Source organism: Podarcis melisellensis (genome assembly GCF_964234715.1).
Source record: "Podarcis melisellensis genome assembly, chromosome: 6".
Taxonomy (NCBI): Eukaryota; Metazoa; Chordata; class Lepidosauria; order Squamata; family Lacertidae; genus Podarcis; species Podarcis melisellensis.
Window position 1 is genome coordinate 30,295,751 of NC_138538.1, and position 22,870 is coordinate 30,318,620.

The window sequence follows — 22,870 nt, forward strand, 5'->3', positions numbered from 1 at the left end:
AATTCAGCGCCTTCAGATATGGAGGAAGCAAACCTCCTCTCCACAGCATTCTGCAGCAAGTTCTGTTTACGTCTACACTGCAGCTGCCGGGCTCTTGTGCGGAGTGGGTGGGGGTGTGCATTTGCTGTGGGAAACCAAGCTGAAACTCCAGCGTGGCAGCTCTGTTGTGTTCTCACTTCGCTGCCTCGGGAATCAGAGCTGCAAAGCCTAGCAGGATGTGACCCAGGCCTCCTAGGAAGCCAACAGGCCCCACTTTCCCTGCACTCCCTTCCCCAATGCCCCACCTTCCTTCCATTGTTGGGGCGCACAGAAGGATGCAGGGATTTGTGCCAAGTAGAAAACAAAACAGCAGCTCGGTAGCAAGGGCAGCAAGGCAATCAAAGCACAGGGCTCACAGCCGAAAGGCATGCAAAAATGTGCTGGCCCAAGGGAAAGTAGGCAGGGGCAGTGTGTCTGTGTGTACAATGCCCTTTAAAACAAATCACACTGAAATTCAGCAGCAAGGTAATCCAAATTCTGCACCAAAAGAAGCTAACTGTACACATGCTGCACGGCTACCTGTACACATGATGCACGCGCATTGCGAATGCTGCGGGTTGCGAACGTGCATCCAGCACGGATCATGTTCACAATCCAAGTGTCCACTGTATATCAATGGACAAGATTCACCTAATCAGCCATGTCAGCAGAAGCCCTGCACAATGAGCTCTGCTTGTAGGCTTCCCCCCTCCTCCTAGCACCCCCAAAACTGGGTTGGGGAGCAGGGTCAGGACAACCACCAGAACCATGGATGCAAGAGAACACTGTTGAATTCCACCCTGAATATTTATCATAACCTTCCCTAAGTTCAAGGGATAGTGCTTGCTTCAAAGACTACATCGATAAAGAAATCTGCAAATGTGATGAGCATCCCCTCAATTCCTTCATCCACGTCATTTATACGCATGTTGAACAACAACAGGCCCAGGACAGAACCCTGTAGCACATCACCTATCACATTTTCCCCAGGATAATCAAGAATCATTAGTGAATGCTCTTTGGGTTTGATCAGTCAACCAGCTACAAATCTACCTAACAGTTACCTTGCCCAGTCCACATTTTACCAGCTTCTCCACAAGAATATCATGGGAGCCTTTGTCTACAGCCTTACTGAAATCAAGATACACTATCTGCACAGCATTCCCCTGATCCACCAGGTTTGTAACTCTATCAGAAGAGAGAAGGCAGGCTGACTCGTTTTCTGCATGTATGTATGCATGCACCTCAGTCAGCTAAGTTGCACAGATGCTGTTAGAAGTTGCCAGAACAGGAGAAAGCATCAATACACAACATGAAGAGTGGAATGGCAACTGCTACAAAATCAAAATCCCAGCAATGGATTTGAACACCCATGCCAAGGCCACAAAGCTGACAAAAGTGGGCTAAACGTCATCTTCAGAGATGCACCAATCCTCCTCCTTTGCTCCAGGGATTCCTTTACTTTTGCTTTACCTCATTGGCTTACCTGAAGCTAGGAGCTTTTCCACAAAAGGATCTGAATCAAGCACTGAAACTGCAGGGCCAGATCAGATGGTACAGGAAGCTAGAGCAGAACCTATGCATGGCATAACTGATTTCCACTCCATTTTACCCAGAGTTCTTACATGTATCTTGAACAAGAAGGGGGGGTAGGAGAGGACCCTTCAAGATGCTGCAGCACCATCCTCAGAGGCACCCCTGAAAATATCAACCACCACCATTCCAGAATGCTCTTGTAAAAGCGCAGCAGGTCCTCCACCATCAACAGTATTAAAGGCAGCCAAAGATCTAAAGTGATCAGTAGGGTAAAATTACAGTTACTGATTTCAAAGCAAGCATAATCAATCCATCAAGGTTGTAAAATAGCATCTCAATGCCATACCAAGTACAATATCTAAACCAGCAGGAGCTCAAGAAACAAGTGTCTCAAAGTAACAGAGGACACTCTTTTTAAAGGAACTTGCAAACCAATGGCCACAACTTTTTTATTCAGTTTAAAAAGTATTTTTTTACACAGAGTATTGAATTTAATCATTTGACATAAATGATTAATTGGTTCTGCCATATTTTAAAATTTTTCCAGCACCTCCGCCACATGTTCTGTCCTCATTTAGCAGAAAATATAGACCATTCAAAATTTCTCACTCATTCAATTCTCTGTAAATATTAGCAGAACAATTTTTGTTATGTAAATTATCTAAGTTTTCTTCAAGGGTCAAAACACGAGGATTGCTCCTCCGGCTATTTGCCATATGGACAATAGTCCTTCATTTCAATGAGAATCACAAGCGAGTTTGCAGCTACCAGATAACTTCTTTCCTCTAAACCACCAATTCTCCAGGCCACTTAATAAACTTTTTTTGTTCTACAAATTGAAGCACACACGTGATTCATATTTTAATATAGTTTTTTCACATTGGATGCAATGGATATGCCTGTTTTGTGAGCAACATTATGTGCAGTTGATCTCTGTTATCAGGGGGGGAAATGTATTTGTGAAGGGCAAATTGCTGTATTGCAGGGGTTAGACTAGATTACCCTTGTGGCCCCTTCCATCTCTCCAATTCTTTGATTCTATGAAAGTGCCAATATGCTCACTGCTCTACAACCTTTCTGTGGCTCACCTGAATGAAGCGCTTGTGCAGTGGTCCATGGATAGCAATGTGGGTTTTCCAGAAAATTTTGAACTGTAAAATAAAATTCAATACATCCCCCCCCGTACAAATTTGGCTAATTTGCACTGAAAATTTCTGATGCCCTAGAGAGTGATCTAATTTAGCATGTTTATTACGTGTGTTTTAGTAAACCATGCTTTAAAAATGCCCCAAATTTTTGTCCCAATACAATACAGTTTGACCTGAAATATTTAAGGGAGGAAATTAACAGTGTACTTAATGCGATTTCAATGCTCTGTTAAGAATAATGTCTTTTGGAATGCAAACATTCAAAGACAACCGCATGTACACTGAATTTTCATTGCATTGTTTGCATTGGGGGGGGGGAGGGAAGCACTGAAAACTGCTGAAATGTTAGTATCCCCCAAAACTGTGGATGATGTTCTGACTTACCTACTCGCTAGGGATAATCACCTTAGAAAAACATTAATTATAATTTTGGAAGCTGCCAAACTTGCCTTTTATTGTATTTGCCATTGGCATCTATTGGTTGCTACTAAAACTTATGAAAAAGACATTTATCTATGGCAAAATAACGCACCAGAAAATTTCCCATGGACCACAAATTTAAAAGCATCTCTTCTACAGTGCTCTTAATGGCAAGTCCAATTATTCCATAAACAATCTCCCTAAAAAACGGATATCTTTACATCTTTACCAAGACCTGGCTGATCAGAATAATTGAGACACTCACTGCCCCTCTGAGACAGAAAGAGAGATTTGCATATAACATGTACAAGCATCTCATGCTCAGAGCCATTGTCTATAGAGCCATGAAACATGCTTATCTTCCCGGTGGGATTTTTCTTAAGCCTCAAGTGCCTACATGGCGGACTACATGAGAACAAGAAGCTCACATGAACATTTCTGTTTTGTTCTGGCTGTCCTGAAAACTGCACTGAAGGTTCAGTATTGTGAGCCAATCTGTCTCCAAAATGCTGCTGGCCACAAAAAGGGGAAAAGAATAAAGGTTTATATTTTCACTTATGGTGTGTCCCCCAGTGGCAGCTTTTGGGGCAACGGTGTTCTCAGAAATTATTTTAATAACAAAACACGAATTGTAACCAGCCTCTTTGCCAGCATTACTGGGGATATGGGATGGGCCAAATGAAGACGGTTTGGATAAATAATTTATTCTATATTTATTGTCAACTGCCAGGATCGTTACTGCAAGAAAATTGAAATATTTGGAGGGATTAAATAAGCATTTATGGTACAGTCAAATGTGGCCCAGGCTGCTGTAGAAAAATTAACTCAAAAATTAAGGCACACTAGAGGAGAAGCAAAAACAAATTAACTTTCAACAATGTGGCAAGAAATATTTTATGCATTAATGATGGCAAAAATGTTAAAACGTTTACTATGAAATATGCTGCTCTTTGGAATTCTTAGTAACTTAGTAACTTTTCAGCTTTAAATGAGACTATCATAAGACCTCAAGGACAATATCCTTTTATATATATATAATTCTACTACCCCCGTCCACACACCAGGAACTGTGAATGAAATGACCCACATTTGCATTTGTATGTGTGTATTTCAATTTTCGTTTTTATTTAATTGCATTGCTTTTCTTTATTCTTCTATGCCACTGAAGTATAGGTTCTTGCTTAAATCATTAAAAAGCTTTTCTTTAAAAAAATATGTGTACTACAGATTTTCCACATTTTTAAGTATGCAAATGGATATAATATGCAATATATTGAGTTGTATACTGATTCAAAAATAGTTTAATATTTTGGTTACAATCATAGCACCTGGTGCTCTATCACAATGGATATATGTTGGTTTATAGTAACTCTGAACATTGTATGTATAAAACATAACCATAAAATCCAATTTCCTGCTGATCCTTAAGTCGGTACTCTGTTTAAAATTACACACGTTCAGTTCCTGAGTTTCGCTGTTAAACGCAGCGATGCCTTCTACACCTGCACAATTATGTGAAGACAGTTTTCCTTTTATAGCAAAGGCTGTAGCTTTGGTTTGTTCACAACGACATTTTCTGTGCAAACCCTCCCACCCCCAGGCAGTAGCAGAGGAACACAGTGTGAACAATTCGGCAGACTGCACTAGCTGCTCATTCATGGTAACCCGGGTTTCTGGCAGTGTTCACTAACCTAGTACCCTCCAGCTGTTTGGGATAACAATTTGGGCGTGCTGGCTGAGGCTGAGAGGAGTTGAAGTCCAAAACAGCTGGAGGGCACCACATTGACAAAGGCTGACTTAGAGCAGACTTCTTGTTTGAGCACAGCCATTTAAAGCTCAATAACATATACTTTAATTCAAGAAGAGACCTAACAGAATATGTGTTTACTACACTTCAAATGCTTTTAAGTAATCAACGTATTTCTTTGAACAGCAACCAATGTACTGTTTGTGCACTGATCGCCCAATTTTTTTTTCTTCTGGAAGGGCAGAGGAGTTGTATTTCCTCTTACTTAAAAGTTAGTTCTATCAACAAATAATTTATACTAAAATTAATTTATGCAAAACTATGAGATAAAGAAGAGGCTATTTTGTGGGAATCAGTCCAAACAGGCCAACCATATTCTGTAAAGTAACTTTAAATGTGTCTGAGACTGATGAATCTGTAATCAATGGCTTTGGAAAATCACTAGACTTGTTGCAGACAGGCAGACAAGTCCCATTGGCATTTAGCATTGGGATGGCAAGGTCAAAAAAAGCCAGACGGCTACCAGCTGAATATTCAGCCCCATGAGGACACACACGAATAAAGAGGGGAATGGACTACAGCACTACTACCGCTACCAGAACTCAGTTCTCAACTATCATGGAGCTGGCAAAGGATTTGGGCATGATAACCCATGATAGCTAGTAGTGCTAGTTACTAGCTAGATGCCCTTAGAAAGGGCTGAGACAAGTCCAGCCGCGAACGACTCTGGGGTTGCGGCGCTCATCTCACTTTACAGGCTGAGGGAGCCGGTGTTTGTCTGGCTTCCGCAGACAGTTTTTCCAGGTCAAGTGGCCAGCATGACTAAGCCGCTTCTGCCAAAACCAGAGCAGCACACAGAAATGCTGTTTAGCTTCCCACCAGAGCAGTACCGCTAGGTTGGCAGGAGCTGGGACCGAACAACAGGAGCTCACTCCGTCGCGGGGATTCGAACCGCTGACCTTTCGATCGGCAAGCCCAAGCAGCTCAGTGGTTTAACCCACAGAGCCACCCGCTAGAGGCCCTTAAAATCAAGGCTGCCTCCAAACCTCAAACACCATCAATCTGACAAAACCTATGAGGCGTCATGGAATACGACACTCCTCCAAGTTCAAGGTCACACATGTAAGATCAGGCATGTGTATTTTCCAAGTCTGAGGATGCAGGACCCATTTTGCTGTAAACGCACACTTTACACCTTGCAAGGCATTCTACTAAATTTAGCACAACTCACGGAAGTGTGAAAAATCAAGCACGTTATTAAGTGTTTGCTTTAAAACCACAATCCTTCAATATATGACAACCTGATCTATATTTATAAAGATTCACCTTGAAATCTTGTTAAATCTGTTCCTTACTACCGCATGAGCATCGTATAAGAAGGAGGGGAAACAGCCTGCCTATAAAAAGTCATTAAAGTTTGATGAGGGCTCATTGAGTCAGCATATTTCTAAACTTTATTCAAGTGACATAATAAATTGCACTAAGCTTAAGGTTTAACACGGGTTGAAATAACGTTAATTTCAAGTAGATTTTTTTAACGCACTATCGTTTTTCTTCATTGAAAACTACCATTCATGTCTTTTAAAAGAATTGTTCAGTATTTTATTCACCTTTCAGGTGCACTGCAAAACCATGGGCATAATTTAACAAGAAGGTCTCCTATGCGAGCTCTGCTGCTCTTGCATATCTCCCATTCACTTCAAGGGGGAAAGCACAGGAGATCATTCTCCTGGACTGTGCCCTTTATGTTCTGAGAGGCTTAGATATCACAGTCCTCTGAGCTCCAAGCACCCATTGAAGCAGGCGGACAGTGGTGGGTCAGCACTTGATTGTCTTCGCATGCAGGAGAAATGCCTAATTCACTGAGGTTTAAGATCCATCAGCTACCTGCACCTGGACTAGACAGCCAATCAAAGCCGTTCCCAGGGTGTGGCCACTGTCAGCTTGCAGGAGCCACAAGTGAAAGCTGAGTGCAGGGTTGGGAGCAAAGGTGGACAAACTACCCCAGAAGGAGCATAACGTGCCCCCCAGCATAGGTACTACCCCTCCATGAACACCCCAAAAATATATACAGACACAGATCAACACCTCAGAAGAAGCACTATGACACATTTCATAGGTTACCTTTTAAACACAGCAAACCACAATGTGTCAAGTTTTGCATAGTGTATATTAAGAGTAAAGAAAAGGTAAAGGTACCCTTGACTGTTAGGTCCAGTCGCGGACGACTCTAGGGTTGCGTGCTCATCTCGCTCTATAGGCAGAGGGAGCCGGCATTTGTCCATAGACAGCTTCTGGGTCATGTGGCCAGCATGACTAAGCCGCTTGTGGCGAACCAGAGCAGTGCACAGAAATGCCATTTACCTTCCCGCCGGAGCACTCTGACATGCTTTAGAACTGCTAGGTGGGCAAGAGCTGGGACCGAACAACAGGAGCTTACCCTGTCGCGGGGATTCGAACTGCTGACCTTCTGATCAGCAAGCCCTAGGCTCTGTGGTTTAGACCACAGTGCCACCCACATCCCACATTAAGAGTAGGGGGCCTTTTTTTCAGCCAAGAGCCACAGTCCCTTAGGAAATCTATTGAGGGCATCCTCAACATCCCTGCATTAGATCATGGGTTCTCCAGTGTTGTTAACAGTCTTTTTGCCTGTCAAAACAAGTTGAATAAGCAGGGCCTAATGGTCCAAGAGAATGCATTGAAGACCCTAATGGTGCAACTGCACAGAAATGTAACATCTAAATAACCTTCTGGTTTTTTGTTTGTGTTTGTTTGTTTGTTTATGGCTAACATCACAACCGTCCTAAGACCCCAGGACCACCTATGGGTACAAATACAAAAATTTAAATCACGGTATATATTTTCTATATAATAATATTGTATTAATTTGTTAATTCAAAATAGAACTCTGAAACACACTGATCATACAGAATCGTGTGCAAAAAAGCAAGCTTTCAGCTGGTGCCTAAATCTATACAATGTTGGCACCGACTGAACTTCCAGAAGGAGCGCATTCCTCAAGCAAGGCACTGCTGCTATTGTAGCCACATTTTTAAAAATCTGCACACAAAGACGTTTCCAGCTCATTTTGCCTTTACAACACAGCAACCACATTTCCAAGCTTTCTCCATCACAATGAGAACTAGAAACACTTTGTTTCCAGAAGAGGGGCTGGCCTTCACAGGATTCCAGAGATATGTCGCACAGAACCTGCAAGTCAGCCATACGTTTCCCAAACGAGGCTTATAGCCCGTAAAAGGAGTGTTCCGGTTCTTTGAAAATCTCTGTCTCAAAAACCACACCCACACAGGCACTGTTACTATAACATTAGCATTACAGACTAAAAGCACAAGATAGAACTGTTCAATTTAGGGGTGCCTGCTTATTCCTTAGAAGACATGCATATAGACTTGTGGTTAAGACTGGCCCGTTGCCCTCCTTTCCCTTTCACAGGCTCTTCTCTTCCTTCAAACTGCTTCCACGTGGCTGTAGTTGCTACTTAAGTTGAAAAATCAGTGGACCTAAAATCGCCTGCCTACAAACAAATACATTTTCTCCTGTGATTTAAATTAATTGAACTATCTTCCATTAAAACTGTAAGAAGGTGCGTTAAAGGTCAAAACAACAAATGCACAGCCCAACTATATGTGTACATCCCTGTTGCTGCACAAAGACTGACACTGCAAACTCCCACCTTTGCAGTAACTACTAGAAACATTAGACCTAGTACTAAGCATCTTATATCATCCATCTGCAATTGCCCAGGGGCTCTTAAGATCTAGCATTAAGAGAACTATGTCCCCTTCCCGATGCACCAGTGCAGGATAGAGATAGCCTTTATCAAGAGGAAAAATGAGACAGGCGCCTCAGATAAAAGAGAGGGAGACAGATATCATCGCCACCGGGAATTTTCTCATGTGCAAGCTCCAATGAAATAAATAGGAACTGCACGGGAGCGTTACTGAGCTGTTGCACAACTCCTGTTCATTGCACAGGAAGTAGCTGCAGAGAAGCCATTCCTGACGGATTGTATCCTGTGGTAAACACATAAGAAGAGCCTGCTGGAAAGGCTAGTGGACCATGTAGTCCAGTAGCCTGTTCTCATAGTGGCCAAATGCCTAAGGGAAGCTCACAAGCAGGAACTGAGCACAAGAGCACTCTCCTCTCCTGCAGTTTCCAGGTGCTAGAACTCAGAAGCAGACTGCCTCTGACAGTAGAGGAAAACATACATGATCATCAGCATTTGGATTTTCTGCCCCAGGCACCACTGTGTCTTGGGCTTGCTCTGGTTGAGTCCTTGCTGGGCACCAGGAACTATGTGGCCAGTGTCTATAGAAATAGACCAGGCCATTAAAGAAAACTTCAGAGAATTCTTTACTTTTTACCCAATTCCCCCAAATATACAACAAAACAAGTTGACTTTCCTTAGAAACACAAGTCCTATATTCTCTTATCATATATAAACACACACATAAAGCAACTCTTAATTTAGAGGATTAAAAAATAAAGCCTATACCCTAAGGTTCAAGCTAAAACAGCTGCCATCATCACCCACACAAAGCCTCTCCCCTCCAACATTGACACAACACTTGTTTCACAGGTAAGATGCCTTCTAGTAATAGAACTTGGCTGTGAGTAGGGATATTATTATTATTATTATTATTATTATTATTATTATTATTACTACTACTACTAAACTGTCCTTCAACCAAAGATCCCAGGGAAGTTTACATTACTAAAAGGGCAATTTACAATATACATTAAAAGATACAGAAATGATCTAATAACAATGAATTAATAGCAACACACAATAATTAACAAGACACAAAAGAGAAAATGTATTAGATTTCTCAAAGCTCTTGCTTAAAATATACAAGGCACAGGTGGGAGAATGATAAGAGAATGAGAATAACTATCAAGGGTTAATTGACTTTCAGTTGTGTTATAATGCTTTTTCTCTGCAGATTTAAACCCACTGGCATTTAGGGATATCTAGGGCTGACATAGTCGTATAGAAATCCTGCTAAGGCTAAATATGAAATTTCAGTGAAGTTTTCATTGCAATCAGCATGCTTGGGAACTTGGCCACTTGTTACATATTTTGCAAGCGTCCAAGGCATGGGTGCCTGCTAACTTGCACGCCATTTTCAGCCCCAGAAGGGGGCAGAACAGGGCAGGGTGGGCTTATGCGTGCTCCGCCAACACATAGTATGACCCGAAACGCAACACTGTGCAAATGGGGAGTTGCCTGTACGGTATTGGAATTTGCTACTCAAGCATTTTGTGAAGAGTTTGATGCTCTTGAGGTATAAAAAGGATCAGTGCTGTGATGCCCTTGAAAGATGCCCAGCTGTGCTAATCTATAGGCTAAAGAGAAAGGCAGGCCAGTCTGGAGGCTACGGGGGTCATCAGATGATGACCTCTCTTTTTTCTCAAAAATAGTTGCAGACCACTGAGTGTAAACTGTCAGATAGATACTCAATAATTACATATATTCGTGTAAGAGGATAGGGGTTTATTCTCCTCACCAGTATGCCCCATTTGCTTTAAGAAGCAGAGCTCCCCACCCCAGTTTATACACAACATAGGCAGACCCAAGTTTCAGCAAATACTGCCATCACATGTAGTTTGTGTCTCAGAGATCATACAAGGCACAGGTGCCTCAAGCTTGTGGTTTCTGCAGCTGTTCTTAAAAAGAAGTTCACATTCTCAAGCTACCTTCCTGACCAAAAAGAAAACTGGCCAAAGAAAATAAATTTGCTTTGCATAATCCACCTGTACATCTTTACGATGCTTCTGAAGACATAAAGGGAAAATACTGTCAGAATAATTATTGACATGCCTTTTGACAAATCAAAATTATTTAAAACTAACAATACTGAAGCAGGAAACTCAGGTCTTTCGTTACAAAAGTAAAGCAACTTGTAGCATGTAAAGGTTCGCGTTTTTGGTTATGCATGGAGTGAGACAAACCATGTGTCTAGGTTTGGAAAGAACGCTAAACCAAAGAAAGGCTTAGTTCTAGGCTAAGGAGAAAAGGAGGAGCTGAGCGGTAGCTATTTTTCCTGTGAGTATCCACATGATAGTGCTATTGCTAACGTAGTAGAAAAATCAGCTAGAGAACTGGTACGGCCGAGAGCAAACAGAGGAAGCACAAAGGCAGCCTTTTAATAAATGGCTTACACCAGAGTCAGACTTCATTTATCACATTTGTATTCCATCCCTCCTCCTAACAGCTCAGGGTACATGGCGTTATCTCATGCTTTCCTAATATCAGCCCTGAGAGGAAGTCTGGGACTGGCCCAAGGCCACCAACCTAGTGGTCAAGAAAGAATATGAAATCAGATTCAAGTCTATTCTTCCATCCAGCATATGACTTGGGCTCTTCAGTCAGTACAGTGTGATCTGGGAAAGAGCTAGTCATCATCATCAGCTACGTGCATCATGAATGCCTAATAACAAGAGAGAGTGAAATAAAATTTGCAGAATACAGATGAGAGAGGAAACTGTTTCTAACACAAACATTCAATGACCATTGTCACAGTACTTTCCAGGTAGTATTCTGGTCCACAGCATGATGAAATAGAGTACAGTGGTACCTCTGGTTATAAACTTAATTCATTCCAGAGGTCTGTTCTTAACCTGGAACCATTCTTAACCTGAGGTACCACTTTAGCTAATGGGGTCTCCTGCTGCTGCCGGTGCGCAATTTCTGTTCTCATCCTGGGGCAAAGTTCTTAACCCGAGGTACTACTTCCGGGTTAGCAGAGTATGTAAACCGAAGTGTTTGTAACCCAAGGTGTTTGTAACCTGAGGTACCACTGTACAGCTGCACCCCACTAAACCACGCAAAGCTTAGCTGCACATTGCATGATGGGAAAACAAAAACACATTGTAAAAATGTTTGCTCAATTTATGATGCCACACTACTTAATATTTACCACAAATCCCTAAAAGCAGTCAGTCACATTCTTCAGCACCTTTTAAAATGTGACTTTCATCTTACATGAAAGTATTTTCTTGAACCACACACTTCTATAGTACTTAGCTTGATTATTTTAGTTTAATGTTTACTACTGTATCATTTTTGTGTATGGCACCTAAAGTACTTTTGACAGATGGTTGGGATGTAAATTATGAAAATAAACAAATAGGGGGGAACTTGCAAGCCGTACATATTCATCTGTTCTTGCTGTGCATAGATGCACTGGAAAGCCACAACTGAATGGTGCCTCTTAGGGCATGTACACCAAATGTGCATCTGCAGACATCACACGCACCTAACGTATGGTTTTCCTCCTTTCCCCCATATACGTAGCACTCACATGACTGAGAATGTGTGTTTTTGTGTGTCTGTTTCAGTCAATAGCCAGTAGAGAATGAATGTATATGAAGTGTCTGAATACTCTAAAATGCTATTATTATGATTATGTTAGTACTATGATATGTGAAGGAAGACTATCACCTTTGAAGTGGCTCTTAGAAAGCAACTATTGGTGATTTTCTTTCGCTTTGATACAAATAGTTGAAGAAGAAATAGCACACATTTCAGGATGTTTGAATGTAAACAAGAGAAACACTAAATCAACCTTACCCTCTTAGTTTTGATTTTCTGAAACACATTTTTATTCTTTTTAGACATCAGCAATTCATGTGTGCACCAGTGCTGAGATTTATAGTATGATACTATGCATCCTTACTCAAAATTCAACTACCGGTATGTTTAATAGGGCCCTAGTAAGTGTTCATAGGATGGGCAGATCACATCACAAACCAGTACCTGTCTATACCATTATTTTAATAAATTTATTGCTCTCTGTTCCACTAAAATAAGTTCATAAAGCAGCAAATTTCACAAACAGCAAAAATGTAAATAGAAGCAATCCGTAACAATTGAAATACAAATGAAACTAAAAAGACAAAAACAAATTGCATCAAGATAATCACTTAATAGCCAGGAAAAATCTTTCTATAGCAACGTTGTCCCAGGCCTGGCAGCAGAATGAAAGCAAAGAAACGGTTTGATAGATATTTCTCAGAAGAGAATTCCAGAAGATAGTAGCCAATTATTAGTCCTAGTCAGAGCAGATGTGTTGAAATTAATGGGCATTAATTAATTCAGGTCCTTTAATTTTAACAGGTCTACTCTGAGTACAACTCAGTAGAACCCAAAGATTGAGTACAGTACAGAAGAGTCCCTTTTCAGTTGACCTAGCCAATGAACCCACAGTACTTCTGTTCCAGGCCTTTGATTGGTCCACTGGGAAGAAATTCTTCCTGTGCATTTCTATATAAGCCAAAAAGCCCTTCCAGTAGGTAATACATCTACTACAACAAAGGTCATTATTTATATACCGCTCATCTGCCCCAGCCACTCTGGGCAGCTCACAACAAAATATTTAAAACATCAAATGAACATAGTACAGTGGTACCTCGGGTTAAGTATTTAATTCGTTCCGGAGGTCTGTTCTTAACCTGAAACTGTTCTTAACCTGAAACACCACTTTAGCTAATGGGGCCTCCTGCTGCTGTCGTGCCACCGCTGCATGATTTCTGTTCTCATCCTGAAGCAAAGTTCTTAACCCGAGGTACTATTTCTGGGTTAGTGGAGTCTGTAACCTGAAGTGTCTGTCACCCGAGGTACCACTGTATGCATGCGCATTCAACTGCCTCCCTAAAGGTATCCGTGTCACCCAGGAAATGGCAGCCGCAGTCTGGAAAGGTCCCTTCCTGGTTGACATGGAGAAGCTGTTTTCAACAAAGCCCAGTGACGGAAGCACGCAGCTGTGTTAAGGCAGCATTGGGTGTTGAAATTTTGAGCCCAGGGCAACTGCTCCTGTGCCCCCACCCCCATGCTACACCATTGGCCTGAATTCTAAAGGGAGACCTCGCAGTACCAGGTGGTAAAATGTTTCCTGCATGATACTGGTGGCAGGGAGGAAAGTGACTATGTTTGAATTGTTCTCAAAGAAGCTACCAAACCATCCAGCTCATCACTGTGGCCTATCCTAGCCACCAGGAGCTCTCCAAAATCATAGAATCGTAGAGTTGGAAGGGACCCCAAGGATCATCTAGTCCAACCCCCTGCAATGCAGGAATATGCAGCTGCCCCATAGGGGGATTAAACCTGCAATCTTGGCATTATCTGCACTATACTGTGACAACTGAGCAATCCATGGTCCCAGACAAAAGATTTTATTTTGCTTAGTGGGGTTAGAATTCAAACATGTTATCTTCCTACTTGTAGCTTGAAGTAATACTGCCCAGGAAAAGAATTACCACTTGATATTTACTGGTGTGACTAGCATACCCAGAAACCAGCGCATCTTTAATTTTTTGCTGTACTGAATGCTCTGGTTCCTTTACTCCTTTACCACACGTAAAGGTAAAGGTAAAGGGACCTCTGACCATTAGGTCCAGTCGTGGCGGGCTCTGGGGTTGCGGCGCTCATCTCGCTTTACTGGCCGAGGGAGCCAGCGTACAGCTTCCGGGTCATGTGGCCAGCATGACTGAGCCGCTTCTGGCGAACCAGAGCAGCGCACGGAAACGCCGTTTACCTTCCCGCCAGAGTGGTACCTATTTATCTACTTGCACTTTGACATGCTTTTGAACTGCTAGGTTGGCAGGAGCTGGGATACAGCAATGGGAGCTCACCCCGTCGCAGGGATTTGAACCGCCAACCTTCTGATCGGCAAGTCCTAGGCTCTGTGGTTTAATCCACAGGTAAGGTAAAGGTACCTCTGCCCGTACAGGCCAGTCGTGACCGACTCTAGGGTTGGGCGCCCATCTCACTTAAGAGGCCGGGGGCCAGTGCTGTCCGGAAACACTTCCAGGTCACGTGGCCAGCGTGACGAAGCTGCTCTGGTGTGCCAGCACCAGCGCAGCACACTGAAACACCGTTTACCTTCCCGCTAGAAAGCGGTACCTATTTACAGTATCTACTTGCACTTAGGGGTGCTTTCGAACTGCTAGGTGGCCAGGAGCTGGGACCGAAAGACGGGAGCTCACCCCGCCGCGGGGATTCGAACCGCCGACCATGCGATCGGCAAGCCCTAGGCGCTGAGGTTTTACCCACAGGTACCTGGCACCAAATCCAGCACCATTTTTGCTGCTGCTTCTTCTTCAGATAAAGTTTTTTTGCTTGATAATTTTTTTCTCCCAAGCATACAGCATGTTAATTTCATGAAACATTTATTTGGCGCCTCATTTTTTTTAAAAAAAAACTCTTTGAACTACTCTTGAACGGATTACGGGAGTAACTCTGCAATTGACATGACTGTCACAAAGGTGAGCCAATCAGCAGTCTCCACAGCCAGATTATCATGGAAAGAGAAAGAATTGGTTGTTCCCACCTGAGGAATGCTAACTTACACACACACACAAACACCAAAAAGGCAATCATGAATGCACACCTTATGTAGCTTTCAACAAGAGATTTCAAATTATCCTGACAAAATCTCCTGTTACTTACAAAAGCTCAAGCCTATTTCCATATCTGCCTCTTTGAATGAAAGTCTACTGCCTCTAATCTCCTCCATCATTTTATTAATGATTTCTCTTCTTGCATTTGGCTCTCCTTTCTACCACCAAGTTTTGCAAATGCTAAAGAAAATGAAGAGATGCATAATTGTAATGATACCAGCTTCATTAGCAAAGATACATGAATTGTAGTTTTTATTTTGTAAATTTGTTTTTTGTGTGGATTCCAGTTTAATTAATTAATTAAAAACAAATTTACAAAATACAAATTTACAAAAAACTAATTTACAAAAGAAAACCTTAAATTCATGTATCTTTGCTAATGAAGGATGAGTATGAATGTAGTTTTACGTTCAGCAAGTGGGATGATGGACAAATACAAATAAATTAAGTTTTGTAGCAAAGTCTCAGAGCCCCGTGCTTTCAAGACATCAGAGAGGAAACATCCCAAAGAGATTTAGTGATTTCATCAAAGGTCCCACCAGGGATTGCAGAAACAATCTCTCACCAAGGAATACAAGGAACAGGTTGTTCAATTCCTGTTTGGTCCCAAGAGATACGACATCTCAGCCTCTCCCAATACTAGGGTGCAACTTTGAACACTATTACTGAAATTTCTCTTCAGGACTGCTCAAAACAACTTAGCAGTACCACTGTTCCGCCTTGGAACTTTATGCAAAATGACAGGATAATACATGTATTATTAAAATATACAGGCAACACCTTGCAGTAAATGACAGCTGTCATTCTATGCATCACTTACATACTATGAGTAAACCCAACTGAACAAAGTGGGACTTATTTCAAAGAAAACAAGAACAGGACAGTCATTTTACTAAAATATGGTGTTCCAAACTAACAGCAGTTGACAAGTACACGCTACATTTTTTTAAAAAAAGAGGGACCTCTTTTTCAAGTTAAGTCAAGAAGCACTTTATCACTGAGACAACAATCCTGCACATTTCCCTTGCAGCATCAGGATAAAATCACTGCAATGCTACCAAAGCATTGCAGTAACAAGGATACAATGGAGAAGAAGGGTGCTTCATCCTAAGAACATGTTTTTGGCTCAGCTAAAACCTAGTTCTCACTAGATGTGGTAAATCTGTGTCTGGGCTATAACTGCTTTAGATTAGTGAGAAGCTGCTCATCACTGAATGGTTCATACCATGACCAACAAGATTCCCAGGCATGCACCTCCAGATGGTGGAGACGTCAGGCACCATCCTGGCACCCAGGCATCTTCACTTGGTCGCAAGTGGTCAAAAGCCAGGTGCAAAATGCACCTGGCATCTGCCTAATTTTGAACTGCCAACAACAACAACAAAACCCTATTTCCACATAGAAAAGCTGATGTCAAAGGGTCTTCGAGTTCTAGATTTGTCAAGACATGGGTTCACAACCAAAGTGAGAAATAAGCTTAAGTCTAGGGATCAAACTAATAAATTTGAAAAATCTATGCAGGCTAGCAAATACTTACTTACTTACTTACTTACTTACTGTTTTCACTTATTACACATTTATTTCATATTTCCTCCAGGGAGCTCAGAGAAGCATACCTTCCCCACATTTCATCTTTACAACCATGGTGCAATGTAGCCAAAGCTGAGAGGCTGTGACTGATCCAGTCCATCAATCACATTGACACTAGACTGGCTCTCAGAACATCTAACCCTGCTGTCAAGAGTAGCATCGGAAATATCAAATGGCTCACCAGTCTCAGACATTCCCAACTTTATTTAAAGTTTTGAGTAATTATCATAAAGGCAAGTCAATACAGAGAAAACGCTTGGTATATTATAAAAAATGGTTTCACCAGGCAGCAACAACGTATGATTTATTCCCCCCCCTTTTTTTTTACATTCTGTTTGGGAGTGTGTGGGTTTCCCTTTGACTTCTTATAGCATTTAGACTGAGAAGCTTATTGATCAATACGAAGAAATCCATTCCGATTACCAGTAAAAAGTCATTGGTAGAAGACATAAAGAATTCCCCAAAGAAGTGATCAAAATGATGAGGATTACGGCTGCGTAATGAGACTACAAGTTCACAGGGAGACAGCGACAACAGAGTGAATGAGAAGTGACTCTAATGTGACTTGCCATGCCTCTTCTATTGCGACTACCACTGCAAAGTCACAAAAGATCTGTGTCTGCTCTGCACACAGCAAAAGAGAAGGAACGGATCAGCTGGCAGCACCAATAGTTGCCGCTTTTACAGCCTAGAAAGCCTTGCTCATTAATTGCTTTCATTAGCAGATTTCATTTGTGTTTTCCAATCCACTTCAGGGTTAGAAGATGCCCTTGCTTGCCCTAGGTCAAGAAGCTGTGGGTGATGATATTCCAGATTTGAAATTAATGAGTTGTTTTGCTGGTTGCAGTGTTAGGAGACTGGCAATGAATTGACATTTTGCTACAATAGTGGGGGGAGTACAAAAATGTCATCAAAATCACAGCTTGTATAGTATCAGTCTAACGAATGCCAGTATGCCACAGCAGAGATGCTTCTTTTCTGCGGTCTTTCTTACCACATACTGGTAGCAGACCAGGTCTATACCCATTCTTTAATATGTAAACTTCATACTCCATGTGGAATCCCAGGTTATTGGAAAACACTTCTCTCAATGATAAGTCCCATTTCAGTATGCTTCACCTTGTACTACACTTATACTTTTTAAGTCACTAGTCCACAGGGACAGTGTACACAATTTGCAGGTTCCAAGTCTCCCCCTCCAAGACAGACACACAAACACACAGCCATGCAGGCTTGCTGTGTACCATTTTTGTAAACTCTGGAATGCTTACCGAACACGTCTCCTAGCTCAAAACATACAGCGCTGTGGCGGTCACAAAATCAAAGAAGATGGGGAGTTGCTCTTTCACCCTGGGAATTCAGGGCCTCCCGATTTGCCTTTTAATCTGCAAATATTTACAAGCCCTCTACAAAACATCACCACCTCCCGGCGGCATAATTCGGAAGGTGGCAACACGGACGCAAAACAATGAAAGGAGGAGTAGAGAGAGATGGATTGAGTTTCCAACTCTCCTTCGATGCTAATCTCTCCCTAGCCCCGGAATTGCACCAAACTTGGTCATGGTTGCAGGAATGCACATGACTCATGGCCGTATTGTGGATGGATCTGCAAAAGAGGCAGGTGGGCTGGACTGTGCGTTGTGTGTGTGTGCGCGCGTTTCTGTGCGTGAGCGCCTCGGAGGGAGGGCTGGGGGGGGGGAGAGAAAGCAAACTGCAGTGCGTGGGACTAGACCCAAGGGGAGTCGCAGCTGGGGTTGGACGGCGCATCTTCCCGATCGCCACCCATGCAAAACAGTGGGCAGGCGCAGAGAACTTCTGGGGGTGAGAGGGTCAGCGGCGGCAGCCCCAGCCCACAGCCTGCCTGCACACAGGGGGAGAGGGAGGAGCTGCAGATCATCTTCCCTCCCTCCCCCATCCCCCGCTCGCTCTCCTCCCCGAGCCTTGCGCTTTAAGGGGGAAGGTTTGCGCTGCAAGGGGAACCTGCGGGGCATCCCTGCTCGGCTCCACATGGGCATCCTCTCCCTCCTTGCAACTCTGCGCAAGGGCACCATCACACGCAGCACCCCCTCCCCCGGCGCCCAGCTCTGCTTCCCAAGGACAGAGCCTCGCCAACGCCATGACAGTGTCTGAGAGGAGAAACTAAGCGCTTGGCAAGACCCCCCTCCCTCCCCGCCCGCCGGCCGAGCCCGGGCCGCCTGACCAGCCGCCGGCTCCTTGGCCCCTGCCGCCTGCCCTGCCCGGCGAGCGCAGAGTTCATTCATAGGCTGGCCCCCGGCCGCCTTGCGCGCCCCGCGCACCCCTCACTCGCGCACGGCGCGCCAATAAAAAGTTCAGAGCCCAACTTACCTAAAATGGCTCCTGCAGCAGCCAAAATACAAACAGCTATTATTTGGTGAAGTTTAGCCCAGACACCCTGCAAGGACAGCCTAGCCTGGCCCCGGCACGCCCCCGCGCTGCAGCCACTGGCCACCCGCAGCCCCCCGGCGCCTGCCATTGGAGAGGCGGCCCGTCAGCCAAGCGCAGCCCGCTCCAAGCTTGGCTGCAGCGCGCTTATTGCTAGCTCCATTGTGCTCCTATTTGCATTGATGTGATCGCTGCCGGGATTGGCTGTGGCGAGGACCGAGCATTCCCCCCCCCCCGCACCCTCCCCGCAATTCCTTTTGCCTCCCGGATCTGCAGCCCCGGTCCTTCTCTGCCCTGCCTCCCGCCCCCTTCCAGCTCTCCAGCTCGGTTGCCCAACGCAACTGTAGCTGCAACTTTCCAAAGGCTAGCAGAGGAGAGAAGGATTTCGCCCCCCACTCCCGTATCCTCCAATCAAGGGGTTTTTTACTTACTTCAGCCAGCATTAAAAGCGGAGGAGAAGAAGGGAGGGGAGGAGAAGCGGGGGAGAACCTCTCCCCCTTTGCATTCCACGTCTTTGCTCGCTTTTCATGTCCCGGATGTGAGATTTCCTGCATTTAAAGCACAGTGTCTGGAGGTGGAATGTGCAACCTCCGAGCAGGACGATGCAGGTCTTTTTTTGTCGCGTGTGGGAAGGAGAAATGGGCACAATACTGGGGTGAGGGGAAGGATGCCAACTTTCCTTGTTCTAAGAGATGTAGGGTAGCGCCAATCTAAACGAGCTATTCCTTAGCTTAGCTTTCCTCTCCTCCCCCTCAAAAAAAATCTGTTGAGTAATGGTTGCAGTGGGAGTTAATCAAACACATTCTGAAGACCTTTCTTTTGCTAACTGGTTTTAATGTTATTTTATTGGTTCCAGGCTAATGTGCGCAGTTGATACGCCGGTTGAATGGTGCACCTATGGAACATTCCTGGAAAAGAAACATTGAAATAAGACCTCTTGCCTTCTGCCAGTTATGTTATTTTCTTTCCCCCATACGTAGGCTGGTGAGTAGGGTGTTACTCTTTGGAAAATATGAACAAGCTGATACAGCATGAGCAGAGTAGATCCTTGCCAAACATCTGCACGCCGATTCAGTCATGGAATTACTTCACAATGTGCCTAGTGCCCAAATTCACCCACATTTACCACAGGGACAGCTCAGTGCAGCTTTGTTGTGGCATAGCAGAAGTGGATGGACTTAGCAGATGAGGGGCATGGCACAAAGAAATCACACCAAGTGCTTCCCCATATGCTAAACGTGATGGTAGGGCCCAAGTTTTGCATGAACCAAGTTTCTGGTTCAATTTCCGATACTTACTTAAGATGCTGCTGCTTATTTTTGATGACCCAGCTGTAGAAGGAATGGTTTGCTGCAGTTCTGATAGAGATACAGCAAAAGTATAGCCTATATAGATGAACATATATGGAGCCAGTGTGGTGTAGTGGTTAAGAGCGGTAGCCTCGTAATCTGGGGAACCGGGTTCGCGTCTCCGCTCCTCCACATGCAGCTGCTGGGTGACCTTGGGCCAGTCACACTTCTTTGAAGTCTCTCAGCCCCACTCACCTCACAGAGTGTTTGTTGTGGGGGAGGAAGGGAAAGGAGAATGTTAGCCGCTTTGAGACTCCTGAAGGGGAGTGAAAGGCGGGATAGAATCATAGAGTTGGAAGAAACCACAAGGGCCATCAAGTCCAACCCCCTGCCACGCAGGAAACACCATCAGAGCACTCCTGACATATGGTTGTCAAGCCTCTGCTTAAAGACCTCCAAAAAAAGAGACTCCACCAGACTCCTTGGCAGCAAATTCCACTGTCGAACAGCTCTTACTGTCAGGAAGTTCTTCCTAATGTTTAGGTGGAATCTTCTTTCTTGTAGTTTGAATCCATTGCTCTGTGTCCGCTTCTCTGGAGCAGCAGAAAACAACCTTTCTCCCTCCTCTATGTGACATAGAGTTTGGATATCAAATCCAAACTCTTCTTCTTCTTCACCAGGCCCAGCATCCCCTTCTCACAATGGCCAACCAGATGCCCGTGGGAAGCCCAAGCATGACCTGAACGCAACAACATCCTACCAGCATTCAAAGCTGCTTTGCTAGAATAGATGGTCTGAAGCTGACTCACCATAGTATGCAGATGAGGAGAATGGTCAGTCAGGGACACAATACTGTAATGTGATTCCCCGTCCTATCTTATATGGACAAGTCACTTTAAACCACCAATATTCCAAAATCTCTCCTTTTGGAGAGATGCATTATTCTGAGGGTCAAAGGAATGGGTAAGACGTGAGGTGTTTAGACAAGTTGTATAAAGACCGTGAAGGGTTCAATATAAGAAGCTGCCTTACACCAAGTCAGAACTTGGTCCATCTAGATCAGTATATTCTACACTGACTGGAAGTGGCTCCTCAGGGTTTTGGATGGTTTTTTTCACTCTTACTGAAGATTCTGGGGACTGAACCAGGGAGCTGTATGCAAAGCAGTTTCCCTGCTACTAAGCTGGAAGCCCATCCCCAGTATGAATATGTTACACAGTATGCCTATGGATACATACACCAAAAAAAGACGTTCTAGGTGAGAAGTTGATTTCTTGCTGCAAAATTAAATACAAATTATATATTTTTAAAAAACAACAACTGTGTAAGACCTCCAACTGGAGTACCACTATCATCTGGGAGTAGATGATCATACCCATGCTAACTAGGGAGTTGCCCACTTATCTGGTCAAGCTGGTCCTTCTGCACAGATCCGTTCAACCAACATTCTGAATATGTCCATTTGGTCATATAAACCAGTCCTCAATCAAATTAAGAATAGACCAAAGTACCAAACAAAGCTGCAACTTTTCCAAAGTCATAGAAGCATGCTGTTACCCACATGGGAAATAAATACGTCTGCTGAAATACACTGATAGAAACTGTAGTAAGGAAATCTCAAAATACTAAAGTTTGCAAACATTTGGCTAAAATGTTATAGTTCCGTGTTAGAAGTTAAATTTTCTAGTTTACATCTTCAGACTTCCATTTTCTCAGTTACTTCTATGAGGTAAGCTGAGGAATTGGTATATTGCAATAGATTCCTTTTCCCTCCATTTACAGCTGTTGTCATCAAGAAGGTACACTGCACTACTTATTTTTAAACACATTCTGTTCTGTACTTCCATTTGTCTGTTATAGTTCTTCTAAATCCATCTTCATATTACCACACTTATTTCCTTTACTTTCTCTCAGCTCTTGTTCTGGACAGATTTACCAAGCATGTCATCTTCCTTATTTCTCCAGACATTGTACTCAAATTTCCAAAATAAATGATGAACTGAGTTACAAAATACTTTGCCCTGCAATTGTTCTCATCTAATGCCTTCCTTCACTATCTCCTACACATTCATTTTAAAATATGAATTTTACTTATTTTTTTTAACATATGGCACCTTACATCCTTTATCAGTTGCAATGCACAATCATACCTGGGTTCAAATAAGGAAAGTTTCATATATTTTCTGCATGTTAAAGAAACCCTGTGCTTCCACTGTAGAAACCCAAGCTATTGTTTACGTGGCCTATATCGTTTACTCTTTCTATTCTTAGGTAAAGGGACCCCTGACCAGTCCAGT

The 22,870-nt window shown here is 43.3% G+C and overlaps 1 protein-coding gene and 1 long non-coding RNA gene across 7 annotated transcripts in view; one reads left to right on the forward strand and one right to left on the reverse strand.

The window, feature by feature from the left end:
• The window catches only part of CHD6 (chromodomain helicase DNA binding protein 6), a 101,341-nt gene extending 81,547 nt beyond the window's left edge, over positions 1-19,794 (reverse strand). For 3 of the 6 annotated variants that reach the window (XM_081916573.1, XM_081916572.1, XM_081916568.1), the window contains exon 1: positions 19,228-19,332. The gene's annotated coding sequence lies outside the window, so the exon portion shown is untranslated. Of the gene's footprint in view, positions 1-9,458; positions 9,481-18,152; positions 18,442-19,227; positions 19,333-19,715 lie in introns of those variants that run through there. The other 3 variants (XM_081916569.1, XM_081916570.1, XM_081916571.1) reach the window with 3 other exon arrangements.
• On the forward strand, positions 19,763-22,503 carry LOC309373204. The gene is made up of 3 exons (XR_014169832.1): positions 19,763-19,892; positions 20,141-20,268; positions 22,488-22,503. It is a non-coding gene; the product is annotated as an uncharacterized lncRNA (long non-coding RNA).
• The last annotated feature ends 367 nt before the right edge of the window (positions 22,504-22,870 follow it).